This window comes from Ursus arctos, unplaced genomic scaffold, assembly GCF_023065955.2.
Source record: "Ursus arctos isolate Adak ecotype North America unplaced genomic scaffold, UrsArc2.0 scaffold_22, whole genome shotgun sequence".
NCBI classification, from domain to species: domain Eukaryota; kingdom Metazoa; phylum Chordata; class Mammalia; order Carnivora; family Ursidae; genus Ursus; species Ursus arctos.
Window position 1 is genome coordinate 30,932,846 of NW_026622897.1, and position 12,202 is coordinate 30,945,047.

The following is a 12,202-nucleotide window of genomic DNA, read 5'->3' on the forward strand; positions in this document are numbered from 1 at the left end:
AATTGTGAAGTTTGAAGCTAATTTTACTGTGTTTGTTTTTGTTTTGTTTTGTTTTGCTTTTAGTTTCCCAAAGCATCTGTGGAGATCTTGTGTTCAGGTAACCTGGATTTGCAAGCTTTGAGGTATCCTCTGGTCATTGTAACATTGAGTGTACATTAGGGAGTACTTTAGGGAGTTCCTTTAGTTCATTTAATAATATTTCCTAAAAGTGTTATGTTAGGCACAGACAGCAGTTTTAAGGAAAGAGAACTCCTTTGCAACATTTCAACCTTAGATTATAAACTGGGTAGTGGTTCAGATCACAGTTTACTTATTTATGTGTAACATTTAGCCAAATACAAGTGCACTGTTACATTTTTATTGTATTTTTCAATAGTTAGAATGATGTGGTAGTCTGTCTCCTCCTAAAACTGAAAAAATACATATGTATCTCTGAATCAGATACTTGTTTTACTAACCAAAAGGTGAATAATCTTAAATTTAAGTAACATTTGGCCAATACTTAAATTTAAGTATCAAAAGAAGTTTACCACCCATGATCAACATTGCTTAAGACCTGAAATTTAAGGTGGATTTATAAAAACACTGAATGTAAGAGTCAGACCCTTAACTGACTGAGCCACCCAGGCACCCCCAAATATAAGTTTAATTGAATTTTTTACCATTCTTTTTCAATCCAGTTACAAATGCACAGGTTTTTATGATACAGTGTGTGTGTACACGCACACATAGATATTTAAGGCTTTTTCATCTATAGAGACTCTCAGAACTTCTCTGGACCTTGCCCTTCCTGACATCTTTTTTTTTTTTCCTTTTATTTGTCAACCATCACCACACCCTTCTAATGACACCTTCATGGCTTAAATTAGCCAGAATTGGTATTTGCAGCTTGCACCAAGGACTCCTAATGGAAATAATAGTTTTATCACAATCAGTCTCAACACTCTATCCAATACATGAAATAATCCAGGATATTGTTGAAGGGAGGGTGTGTGTGTGTGTGTGTGTGTGCGCGCGCGCGCGCGTGTGTGTTACAGAAAGAGGTTGCTTTTGCGGGGGGGGGGGGTAGTGGTTGCTTTTTGTTTTGATATTTGACTTTTTAATGCTGACCAAATGGGATTATATTGCTTACAACCACCTGGATGTGAAGTGAGCAGCGTTACTGAATAATATTTAGTTACTGGTTAAACTTAGAGATGCGCCATATGGCTGCTCATTAATTGCTCATAATGATGTTTTAACTACAAATAATTGAAGTAACCAGGCCTTGGAGCTCTCTTAATTTATTTCCCAACCACTCTAGCCATTCTCCCTGATTCCTCTCCACATACCCACCCCACTCCTTCACTCAGCCCATTCTTCCAGGCCAGAATTTCAGCCAGCCACAGGAGGAAGCAAGTCCAAACAACTTCTATTTTCTTGCTTATCCCTTTGTAAGGTAGCTAGCCATTTACCATCTGAGAGGTCAGTCTCACAGAACGTCTCTGAAGCCAGGATACTTAAAAGGCCAGTATTCTTTTACAAGCAGAAAGCACATGCAGAATAGACACACGAGCTAAATCCTATGCTCTGGGATCGCTGCATTCTCTCAGAAGTCATCAAAGGCTTTTGATACCAGAAAAGTAACTATGGAACCTGCTGTGTGCACATAGGCTGGGTTTTCCTTGAGAAACTGGATATTATTATCAGTATCAGGACTTTTCAACAGTGGGTCATGACCCATTAGTGGGACTTAAAAATCAATTTAGTGGATTGAAGCCAGCATTTTGTTAAATGTTACTTAAAGTTTTGGAATTAGATTCTGTTGCTCTGAAAAAGAATCCTCATTTCATTTAAGCTTCACAAAATAGGCAAAGCTGAAACAAGCAACACTCGCAAAATGCGCCATGAAGTCAATTTTGTGACCGATGCTATGGCTTACAGACATGTTAGCAATGCTGTGTGCCCTCCAGTGGTGCCTCATTCTTGGAATGATCCTGGCTGATGGGGTGATAGACTCATTTGTCCCTCTCTGCTGCTGAGAGTGAGCATGCTGTGAACACGCAAAGACAACAGTCAATCGATAATCTTCGTATATCACTATTTATATTTTTGTGCCCTGGGGTAAGTACCGGACTGCCCTTTCTAGGTATGGAGCTGCAGGTGAGTATTAGGATGATCCTTTTTTCCCAAATGAGGAAACTGAGGACCAAGGGGCTAGATAACTTGGCTAATAAGCAGCAGAGCTTAGAGACCTCTGGTCACTGCAGCGTGATACTGCTTCTTCATGGAACTGGGAAGGGGGTCAAGCCTGTGACCTTGAAGCGCAGCACCCTGTCTATTCAGCTGTGTAAAAGTGCAAATGGTCACGGCTCAAGAGCAAAATGGGGGAAAGAATGTGGATCCCAGATGGTTTTTTGCCCAGATTCTCTTCTTCCTGAGCCGATTTTTTTTTTCAGCCTCACCAAAAGGAACTGTCTTGTGTGGGGTAACTGTAATTTGATTTAGAAAGTTTTGCTGAAACTCTCTCACCTTTCTTTATTCCTTTGTGTAGTCTTCATGATTTCTAGCTCTATTGAATTTCCCGATTATCTTTTGTCTTTTAACTCCTCCATCTAATACAAAACTGGTTCGCTCCAACTTTGAGTCACACTGTTTTCACTTATTAAATCTTCCATTTTTATTTTTCCTACTGAAGGCATTTGTCTATTACAGCTTAAAAATGCCATGACTTAATGACACCTAACAGATTGAGGAAAAAATTAAATATAAACTATTGAAAACAGCTTTTAAAAAATATATATCATAAAATCACTCTCCGAGAAGGCCCTGGAGAGCAAATTAGATAGATGGCTGCAGTTCAATAAAAACAACTTTGAAATGTATTGGGACCGGGTTATTACATGCTTCTGCTGTGTACAGCCGGCGTATTTCCTCTTTACTGTAACTCGTAAGTTCAAGCTACAAATACTTCCTATTGACCTGAACTTAGTTGCACTTCAGGGTCCTTCTGTCTTGACTGCCAGCTGTTGGCAGTATCTGTTACAGGGATTTGGTAAGGCTTTAAGATGACTCAGATTTTTGTCCACATAAGCCATGTTTTACATTGGACAAGCGGATTTCATTTTATTATGTTATTAAGATCCTAGAGTGGTAAGAAAACAGGAGACACAAGCAGGAGGGCAACATGACACAGGGATAATCGTTTGGGTCAGAAAGGCAAGGAGAGTCAGGTTCACATTTTTGTTTCTCGCTACAACCATCTACTTCCCACGTGGCCACTCTGTCCCCCACCTCAATGACTCTTTCTCCCTATTTCCCTTGTCCTTCACCACTGTCTTCTGCATACTCTCCTTTCTTCCTCAATTTCATCATCCAATTGGGGCTAGGATTGAAAAATGAGATGGAAGCACTGAATAGTTCATGCGGGTCCCCATTTCAAGGTAAACATTCACTTGTTATGTAGACCCTCTCATACCACCAGCAACACTATGCTATGGTTCAAAATGTGGGACCATCTGTCAGAGAGGCCAGATAGCACTGGATACACACGCTCCAACTTTGGAATCAGATGGACTGGGTTCAAATCATATTTCCATCAATTACTAACAGTGTGACTTCAGACAGGTTATATAGCTTCTCTAAACCTCAATTATAAAATAAAAAAACAATAATAGATGTTTCATAGAGTGTATGAAAATTAAATGAGGTTAGAGATGTAAAAGGTTTAATGAATGGCATATTGTAAGGACTTGATGTATGTTATTTGAATATTGTATTACCAGCACCATCACTACTGCACCAAGCCCAAGGTAGAGCTGTGGTCACAACAGCAAATCCACTACAGGGAGGCAAGGCAGAGAGGTAGATGTAATTATGGGAAAGGCAGAGAAAGGTGGGACTCAGAGAGGAGACATGTATGGGCTGTAGGTCAGATGAGGTGGGAGATATGAGGGAGCACTCACCTAACAGGGGTTGAGAGAAAAGAGCCCTGGACGTTGCAGGTCCCACACAAACTGGTGAGAGGGCTGCTGGCAAGCACAGGTGCTCTGCCTCTTGCTCAACTCAGAGAATGTAAAATGAAAGGGTTGGCTAAACACACCTCTGATGCCCCTTTCAGCAGGTGGATATCATGGCACACACTTGCGAGTGAGTTACAGTCAGTGAAGGTGTGGAGAAGCAAGAAGCAGGGGAAGAAGGACCACTGCAAGGTCGGGAAAGAAGAAAAAGGGGGCTCAATACATTGGAGGATGGGAGATGTGAGAGGTGAGAGAAATCCAGGAGAAAAATAATAAAAATTGAATGCAAGTATCCCCATTTTCTTTAATGCCAGTGCATTTGTAGAAGGAATTATCCCAGTGGGTCCATTGAGGGTGGTTCCTCAAATACCTGAAGGTATGTAAGGAACTTCCCTCGTGCTAGTAACTTCCCTCATGAAACATAAAATGGGGCGCCTGGGTGGCACAGTTGTTAAGCATCTGCCTTCAGCTCAGGGCGTGATCCCGGTGTTCTGGGATCGAGCCCCACATCAGGCTCCTCCGCTGGTAGCCTGCTTCTTCCTCTCCCACTCCCCCTGCTTGTGTTCCCTCTCTCGCTGGCTGTCTCTGTTAAATAAATAAATAAAATTTAAAAAAAAAGAAAAAGAAAGAAACATAAAACAGTTCTGTGGGTGTTAGATATGGTATCACCCAGTGGCCTTAGGTTAAGCCCCGCCCCCCCCATTTCTGGAAAATACATTATCCCTAACCCCAATCAACCATCCTTATCTAACATTAGACTTAATTAGTTAAATTGAAATTATTAAAACTTCTAGTTAATTAAAATTTCTATATAAATACAAATAGGATTTAACACATATCGGCTGGCTGGTTCTAAAGAAGAGGCTAGCGAACAGGATTTTTAAATATTCTCCCACAAAAATAACCTTGAATAATTCTTTAGTCCCATAACATTCTGTTGAAAACTGTCTTCCTGGAGCAGTCAAATAGCAGTATTAAAACAGCAATGTGCTTAACCATTTGTCTTTTTTCCCATTTGACTTTTTCCTCTCACACACAAATAAAATGGCATTTGGAACACCTTAAAGTTTTCTTTCCTTAGCTTGCATCGTATTTTCTTATAATTGTATATACGTATATATAAACACGTTGTGTGTATGCATGTGTTCATATTTTTTAAACCACTCAACATTCATGCACTCTTCATCTGGCATCAGATATTTACAGATACACCCTTCTTGACTTTACAGACAACATGGGATCCAAACCAAATCAAAGTAGAGCACATGAACCAGGCTTAGGAAAATCATCACATCATGTGCCCTCCAGGCAATTCTGGTCCATTAACAGGCATATACTGCATTCAGATCCTCTGAGACACAATGAAAATTTTGCTTGGACATTTGGACTTGAATAGAATACTGGACTACTTGTGGTCATCTTGCCTCCATTAAAGAAAGCTTGCCAGATAAGTGACCTAACAGAGAAAACAGGCCTGAGAGATGGAGCAAGAGATGAGCTGATTCCTGTTTCTACCATTTGACCCCTAACATAAAGCTTGAATGAGGCCAGTCTTACCCTTAAATTTTTCAATATACTTTTTGCTTTAAAAAGGACTGTTAATTATATTTATGAGAGTCTATTTCTGAGCTCTCTATTCTGTTCCATTGATCTACTTGTCTATTTTTTCTCCAGTGCCACACTGTTGTGATTACTACAGCTTTAAAGCAAGTCTTGAAGTCAGGTAGTGTTAGTCCTCTAATTTTGTTATTCTCTTCAATATTGTGTCCTTGCAACTTCTGAAAGGCCTTGATTTGTGTGTGTGTGTCTGACAAAGAACAAGTGTTCTAATTATATTTGACAAAGATGCAAAGGCAATACAAGAAGTAAAGATAGTCTTTTCAACAAATGGTGCTGGAAGAACTGGACACCCACATGCATAAAAATGAATCTTAATGCAGACCTTATGCCCTTCACAGAAATTAGCTAAAATGGATTAAAAATCTTAAGTGTAAAACTGAGGACTATAAAACTCCTAGAAGATAACATAGGAGAAAACCTAGATGTCCTTGCGTATGGTAGTGACTTTTTGGATATAACACCAAAGACATGAACCATGAAGGAAAAAACTGATAAACTGGACTTTAATAGCATTAAAAATTTCTATTCTATAAAAGACACTGTTAAGAGAATGAAAAAAAAGTGACAGACCAGAAGAAAATATTCATAAAAGGTATATCTAATAAAATATTTTTATCCAAAATATACCAAAAATTCTTAAAACCTCAAGTAAGAAATTCACCAGATTAAAAAATGGACCAAAGGCATCTCACCAATGATGATATACACATTGTAAATAAATATATGAAAGGATGATCCACATCATATGTCATCAGACAAATGCAAATTATAACAATGACCTACCACTACACACCTATTAGAAGAACCAAAATCCAGGACACTGACTATATCGAATGCTGGTGAGGACGTGTTACAACAGGAACTCTCGTTCATTTACAGTGGGAAAACAAAATGGAATAGCCACTTTGGAAGACAGTTCAGTGGTTTCAAACAACTGTAAATATATTCTTATCATACAATCCAAAAAACTTGCTCTTTAGTATTTTCCCAAAGGAACTGAAAATATATGTCTACACAAAAACCTGCCCACAGATATCTTTTGTAGCTTTATTCATATTTGCTGAAACTTGGAAACATTTAGGATGTTCTTCAGGAGATGAATGGATGAATAAACTATGGTACATTCAGCCAGTGTCATATTACTCAGCACTAAAAAGAAACGAGCTATCCAACCACGAAAAGGCCTGGAAGAACCTTAAATGCGTATTGCTAAGTTGAAGAAGCCAATATGAAAAGACTGTATGCTATATGATTCCAACTATATAACATTCTGGAAAATCGAAAACTATGGAGATAATAAATATGCTGGTGTTTTTCAGGGGTTACAGGGAGGGGGAAAATGAACTGGAGGAGCACAGATTTTTAGGGTAGCAAAACTACTCTGTATGATACTATAATAGTGGATACATGCCATTGTTCAAATCTATAGAATGCACAATACCTAGAGTGAACCCTCATATAAGCTAAAGACTTTGGGTGATAATGATGTGTCAAAATAGGCTCATCAATTATAACAAATGTACCACTGTGGTAGAGATATTGATGTGAGGGAAATGAGAGGTATATGGGAAATCTCTGTACCTTCTGCTCAACACAGGTTGCTGTAATTCTAAAACTTCTCTAAAAAATACATTCTATTAAAAAAAAAGACTGTTATTTTTAAGAGATGAATATCTATACAAATGAGATAAAATGGACACATTAACCTTTATTAAATTTTCAAGTTGGAAGATATACTGAAATCTGACATTAAATCTGTGCATGCTCATACACACATGCACACACACATCCACGCACACGTACAAAGTGGGATGACTTTGAAGTTGAAAAAGCCCTGTGTGATATTTTTTTATTTCAAGCATCAGTGACATTTTATTCTTTCTCACTAAAGCCTTGATGTGATCTATTCTTTTTTTCAAACTAGCTTTTCAGAGCTATTCCTATTTCTTAGCTTACCAATGACAATTACAACATTCTGAGATATTCAAAGCATGGCCCTTCCAGCACATAAAGACCTCAGGTTCCAGGAATCTAAAATTTTCAGTTTGCCTTTTTATTCAACAGTCACTTTATTTTGCCAGTGATATTTCCTTTGAAAGAAACAGCTCAGACTTTATTTCTATCCAGTATTTTTAGCTAAATGTTTTTCAGGTAGATCACAGGGATAGCTAGCCTCAGATGAGAAAACTGTTCATCTTGAGGATGATCACAGGAACAATTTTCATTTTCAGAGGATTTTCTCTCCAAAATTTAGTATCTTTCTAAATAGCCTCTCTCTGGTGAATAATCCCAGCTGGTATGTCCCAATATATCTGTGAGAAAACATGCACATTTATTCAGAGTTTTGGGGTGCCCCCAAGCACCCATCCTTGGCCTTCCTTCTTTCACTACACGTTTCTTTCTTGATAATTTCATCTATTCTCATGGCTTCAACTACCACCTAAGTGCTGATGACATGCAAATATATATACCCAGTTCACTGTCATTTTCCAATTTCAGTTCTGAAATTTCTGGGGTGTCCCAGAGGATGCAAACCATTAGCCAGACTCAGCAAGAAAAAAGAGAAAGGACCTCCAAAAAATAAAATCAGAAACAAGAGAGGAAAAGCCACAACTGACACCACCGAAATACAAAGGATTATAAAGGAATACTATGAAAAATTATGTACCAACAAATGGGACAACCTAAAGGAATGGATAAATTCCTAGAAACACACAATTTTCCAAAACTTAATCAGGAAGAAATAGAAAAGCTGAACAGACCAATTACTAGTAATGAAATTAAATCAGTAATAAAAAAAGCTACCCAAAAGTCAAAGTCCAGAACCAGATAGTTTCACAGGTAAAGTCTATCAAATGTTTAAAGAAGAGTTAATACCTATTCTTCTCATACTATTCCAAAAAATAGAACAGGAAGGAAAGCTTCCAAAAACACTATATGAGGCCCACATTACCCTGATATCAAAACCAGTATCAGCCACACCACCACAAAGACACCATAAAAAAGAAAACTAACGGCCAGTATCCCTGATGAACATCGATGCAAAAATCCTTAACACAACATTAGCAAAAGCACACAACAATACATTGAAAGGATCATTCATCACAATCAAGTGGCATTTATTTCAGGGACAAAAGGAAGTTTCCAATATTCACAAGACTAAATTGATTCAAAGCTGAAGTCATCACCTTTCTAATAAAACCTCTCTCTAGGAGTCAGGCAATGTATTAGTTTTCTAGAGCTTCCATAATAAAGTACCACAATCTATGTGGCTTAAACAACAGAAATTGACTTCCTCATAGTTCTGGAGGCTGAAAGCCCAAGATCAAGGTGTTGACAAGTTTCATTTCTTCAGAGGGCTCTTTCCCTGGTTTGTAAATGGCTATCTTCTTCTGGTGTCTTCATACCAGTCTTCCCTCTTTGTGTGTCTGTTTCTTAATGAACTCTTTGTATGAGGATACAAGTCATATTGGATTTGGGTTCACCCCAACAACCTCCTTTTAACCTAATAACCTCTTTAAAGACCCTATACAGTCATATTCTCAGGTACATGGGGTTAGGACTTCAATATGCACATTTTGAGGGGATGAAATTTGACCATAACACAGAACATAATAGGATTTTTTTTTTCCTGAGTCGAATACCTGAGAGTGGTGGATCAAGGGCAGGGTGATATAGCGAGAACTATTCATTTCAGGTACACTCAATTATGGGGTGCCTTATATGGAGAGAATATAAGCATAATGATACACCTGACTAGAGGTTGATTTTTTTTAAAGATTTTATTTATTTATTTGAGGCAAAGAGAGTGAGATCACAAGCAGGGGGGAGAGGCAGAGGGAGAAGCAGACTCCCCGCTGAGCAGGGAGCCCCAATGTGGAGTCTGATGCGGGACTCCCTCCCAGGACCCTGGAATCATGACCTGAGCTGAAGGCAGAAGCTTAACCGACTGAGCCACCCAGGTGCCCCAGAAATTGATTTTTTTTTTTAATCACGAGGTGGTGACAAGTCTAAATAATGTCAGTGATAAAAGTCTCCTCCCTCAAAAACTTTTTCTAAGTCCTAAATAATTACCATAGTTATCCTTGAGTTTTACTAATATATGTGCAAGTTTCAAATTAGCCTATTTAATGATGTACTATAATAAACATTTTATCCTTCATGGGAATTAATCTGAGAATCTCCAGTTACACAGTTGACTCCCAACATGTGTGGATGCAGCTACACTTGTTTCTTTTGAAAGTAACTTTGAATGAAATCATGTGGTATTTGTCTTTCTCTTATTTATTTCACTTAACATGATACTCTCTAGCTCCATCCACATCATTGCAAATGGTGAGATTTCGTTCTTTCTGATGGCTGAGTAATATTTCATGTATATATACACCACATCTTCTTTATCCATTCATCAGTCGATGGACATTTGGGCTCTTTTAATAATTTGGCTATTGTTGAAATGGCTCAGAAGCATTCAAGCTCACATCAGGCACAGTGTATATCCCCATTTCCTATGATAATACATATTCTTGCATTAAAACAGTAGTTTAAAATAAACGACACTAGCAGAGTGATTGAAAAAAACAAAGCAAGACAACTTGGGTGCTTCAGTTCTTTCATTAGAATGAGATGACCAGTTCTCATTTGTGTTAAAAGTTAAAAGTATTGAAATAAATGTGAACTGGATGGTGTAATATTTTTGTTTGGAAAATGCAAACAATAAATATATAGTAAAAATACATAAAATATCTTAATGAGTTTAAATAATGACTTTAAAATTTAAATGTATTCTTTTGTGTATTGTTTTCTAAGTACAAATCAAGAAAGTAATGATGCATTAGTCATTACATGATTATTACTGAAAATGATTTTGTCACATAAGGGAAAGTTTAAAAATTATCTGCTCACATGTGTGGCAACAGTTCTAGAGATGTAACTGCCTGAGAGACATTCATGATCCATCTCTTATTCTCCTCCCCCACCATTTAATGAGCCATACATTCCTTTGGCTCTTGTCTTCGAAGCCTGTCTGATTTCTTCCTTCCTCTGTGTCCCCACTCCATTGGCCTTATTTCAAGCCCCTGCCACGTTTTGTTCAGACTAACGCAATGTTCTTCTGTTTGGTCTCCTGATCTCAAGTTTCACCATATGTAATCATTGAAGAGACGTGGCACAATGATGTTTTGCATTTCAAGGTTAGGTGAGCAATTGTTTGGAGGGCTGTGAGAGTAAATATGAGTAACTATTTAAGGTACAATAGTAATAGTTCAAGAAGGAGATGATACTCCTTTGGGCCAGGGTGGTAGCAGGTTGAGTTAGAGAGGCATGGACAATGGAAGAAATTCAAAGACCATAATCATTTTCTAAGGCTTCCATGACAAAGTACCATAGACTGAGTGTCTTAAATGACAAATTTATTTTTTCAGGTGCCTGGCAGCCAGAAGTATGAAATCAAGGTATCAGCAGGTTTGGTTTCTGTTCAGGGCTTGTCGGTGGCTATTTTCTCCCTGTGTCTTCACACGGTCTTTACTTACATGTCCTAATTTCCTCTTCTTATAAGGACATCAGGATTAGGGCCCACCCTAATGATGTCATTTTAATTTGACTACCTCTTTAAAATCTCTATCTCCAAATATAGTCATATTCTAAGGAACTGGCAGTTAGCACTTCAACATAAAAATCTGGGGGAAGGGGGAAGCCTGGGTGGCTCAGTTGGTTTCGGCTCAGGCCATGATCTCTGGGTATGAGATCGAGCCCCACACCCAGCTCTGCACTCAGTGATGAGTCTGCTTGAGATTCTTTCCCCTTCTCTCTCCCTCCCCCTCTGCTCTTCCCCCTGCTTGCTCATGCTCTCTCTCTCTAAAATAAATAAATAAAATCTTAATTTTTTTTTAAATTTTTTAAAAATCTGGGGGCAAGAACAATTCAGCCAATGTCAGAAATACACTTCAGAAGCCTACCAGACAATAATGATTAGAAGAAGCTGTGCATGAAATGCACTTATATAGTATGTCCAGTATGCAGTGAGTTGCTCAGTAGACACCATATCAATGCCATGTGTCTCAGACATAACAAACCCCATGCAGATTTCAAATCATGTCATGCTCTCTCATATGTCCAGCCTTCTACTCAGGTTCTTCCTTCTACCTAGATTGTCCTCTGGCTCCCTCACATCCCCACCTTCACCTTCAACTTTTATTTTCCTACTGTGCTCATATTTATCATGTAAGACTCAGTTCAAGTATCACTTCCTCCTTGAAAATTTTTCCCTCTTCTCTTACCATAAAAATATATCACTCCTTCCTTTATAAATGTCTTGTAGCTGGTATGAAATACATAGTGACTACTTTCATCTGGTGGCATTGTGGCAATTATTATAAATGCCTAAATCTTCTAAATCTCCAGCTTCTCAAAGCAGAGCTTGTGTCCTTCTTACTTTACTGGTCAAAATCTAGCAACATGCCCTGTACGCATTAGTCACTCGGTGTTTGTTAGATGAAATAACATATACTAAGTGCACATATAAAGCTATTATCTACATAACAGCTTGCATCTTTGCAAAGTACTTTTATATACAAAATATTCTT